At 40.4% G+C, this 2,683-nt stretch overlaps 1 non-coding gene across 1 annotated transcript; it reads right to left on the bottom strand.

The window, feature by feature from the left end:
* Positions 1-847: 847 nt before the first annotated feature.
* LOC142431200 (small nucleolar RNA SNORA5) lies at positions 848-982 on the bottom strand. The gene has a single exon (XR_012780745.1). It is a non-coding gene; the product is annotated as a small nucleolar RNA SNORA5 (small nucleolar RNA).
* Between the last annotated feature and the right edge of the window lie 1,701 nt (positions 983-2,683).

Raw genomic sequence — 2,683 nt, 5'->3', positions numbered from 1 at the left:
TCAGGGTTTAGGAAAAAATATCACTCCAGCTGTTTTCCTAAAGAAGCAAGGGGAAAGGCCACATTAAAAAAAAAAAAACCCTTTTTATAAAAATCTCAACTCAATTCACTACACTTGGCATTCAGTACCGGTCTGAAACAAGCATCATTCTTTCTTTTTGAACACTGATATAATTTTATTATTGTCATTTGGTCTGGATGTATGTACAATTTTTGGTCAGGATTAACCAGGACATGTCTACGTACTGGTCCCTTTTAATTAATATTGCTTAAAACTTAGAATGCCCTTTCAATATGCAGGTTAAAGTAAATTTCCTTTTATGGTATCTTTGATATTCTGTTTCATTGCATCCTGTCTCTTTCAGGACCATGGAATATCTCTCTTACACATTGGCTGTGTGTGCTCCCGTCTCGTCGACCTCTCTCTAGTTTAACTTAGGTTTTCTTCCTGTTCTTTTGGGAAATATTTCTCATGCTTTCCTCCAAATAATGAATTTCATTTTCTACCTGGTGCTCAATTCCTTCTACTTCTAGTGTTTTAAAACTTTCATTGTAAATCTGATGAACATTTATAGAGAGAGCAAAATCAGTTTTATATGCATCAATTTAGAGACACTTCATTTCCTATTGCTGGTAGCCATCCCTGCCATGGAGCATCACTCACACCACTTCTTTCTTGTGTTTTCTGTTACCATGCAGCCTTCTTTCCTAAGCTTTCTGACTTTTGTCCTTGGGTAAATGCGGCCTTTTTTACCTCAAATGGCTGTTTATTCTAAGGGGTGAGTGTTTTTGTTCCCCCTTATAGATCTTTTTTTTCCTTTTTCTTTCTTTCTTTCTTTTTTTTTTCTCAATGTCTGTAACGAAATTTATCCCTGAGGCTCAGCAGCGAGGAACAGGGCCCATGAGTTACAGTGTCTCTGTGGCAGCCACTTGGGCCAGTGCCAGCCATGGGTGGGGCAGGCACTAAATTTGACACAGCTGCTCCCCCTTATAGATCTTTAACCACCTCATATGCATGCGAAAGTTGGATATTGAGTAAGGAAGCCCGAAAAAGAATGGATGCGAAAAAGAATGGATGCTTTTGGATTGTGGTGGTACTGATGACCATTGGAAGTACCAAGGACTGCCAACAGAACCACCCAATCTGTCTCGGGAGAAGCACGGCTAGAATGCTCCTTAGAGGCAAAAGTGGAAAGACTTTGTTGCAGGTTCTTTGGGCGTGTTGGCAGGAGAAACCAGTCCCTGGAGGACATCATGGTGGGTAGAGGGGCAGTGAAAGAGAGGAAGGCCCTCAATGAGATGGATTGGCACCGTGCCTGTCCAGTGGGCTCAAGCATAGGGACAGTTGTGAGGATGGTGCAGGACCAGGCAGTGTTTCCTTCTGTTGTGCATCAGATCACTCTGGGTCTGTTCCGACTCAATAGCCCCTAACAACTTACAATATAGATCTCTTGTTTGGCTGAAAATTGAGCTACAAGAGTGAGTTCATTTCTATATCTGTAAGATAAGGCTTACAATAGTCTCAGGGGTTCCACAGCCTCTATCTGACCAGTAAGCCTTGTCTTTCCATAAATTTTAGTTTTATTCCACATTTTTCTCCCATTCTATACAGGGCCTTCCAATATAATCTCTTTCAGAGCAGTCAGCTGGGCAGTCAGGTGACATCTAATTCTTCGGAGCAGAGTCATGGATGCTGATGTTGTGCTTGGTCTATTTTGTCCACTGGACTAATTATTTTCATGCATCTTTGATTTTCCTTACTTTTCACTTTTGTTACAACATTTCTATAGTTGTTGAAAATTTACACAGCAAAACATACAACAATTCAGCGATTTCTTTAAAAAATCAATTGAATGGCTTTGATTGCATCTTTCAAGTTGTTTAACCATTGTAAACCTCCTTTTCTGAATTATTCCCATCTGTTAACAGAGTTACCTTCTCAGAAATCCCCAAAGGAATTTCCTCTATCTGCTACAGGGTTGCTATGACTCAGAATGGATTCAATGGCAATGAGCTCCGTTTGGTTTAGTAACATTAACAAGCTTCCTATTTAACCTCTTGAGTTATTCTCGATTTTATTTCATATAGCCAGTTGAACAGAAGGGTACAATGTTCCAGAAATACATGCTTCATTAATTACATTATCCTGTGGGTTAAGGTGTGGACATCTAACTACAAGAAATAATAGTTCAAATCCACCAGCCATGCCTTGGGAGAAATATGAGGCCGTCTGCTCTCAGAAAGATGTCCAGTCTTGGAAACCCTATTTTGGAATTGACTTGAAAGCAGTCAATTTAGCTTTTGGTTTGGATTATTTGGCTTAAAGAAAACTTCATGTAAAACTCTAGGTCTGAGGTTCAAAGGTGGCAATGGAGTTAGGGGTTCATCGAGTCTCAATGAAATTCCATGAGAATCTGAAACTCTGTTCTGCATTTTGCTCCTTTGGACCAGGAGATTCTTTTATAGAATCTTGGATCAAAACAATCAGTATTAGTAAGCACGCACCCTCGGTGCTGGCCTTACGGTAGAGGAGTCATTTGTTCATAATGGCAACTAGCACATGTTCCTTTTCTTTTCCCTCTTCCATAGTCTCTTACTTCCACCTTTGCTCCAGGTGAAGGGAGACCAATTTACCTTGGATGGATGGCCGCTTGCAATTTTTAATGACCCTAAGCCCTGCCACA

This window comes from Tenrec ecaudatus, chromosome 17, assembly GCF_050624435.1.
Source record: "Tenrec ecaudatus isolate mTenEca1 chromosome 17, mTenEca1.hap1, whole genome shotgun sequence".
Lineage (NCBI taxonomy): Eukaryota > Metazoa > Chordata > Mammalia > Afrosoricida > Tenrecidae > Tenrec > Tenrec ecaudatus.
The sequence above is the reverse complement of the archived record's forward strand: the minus strand, read 5'-3'. Positions and strand labels throughout refer to the sequence as shown.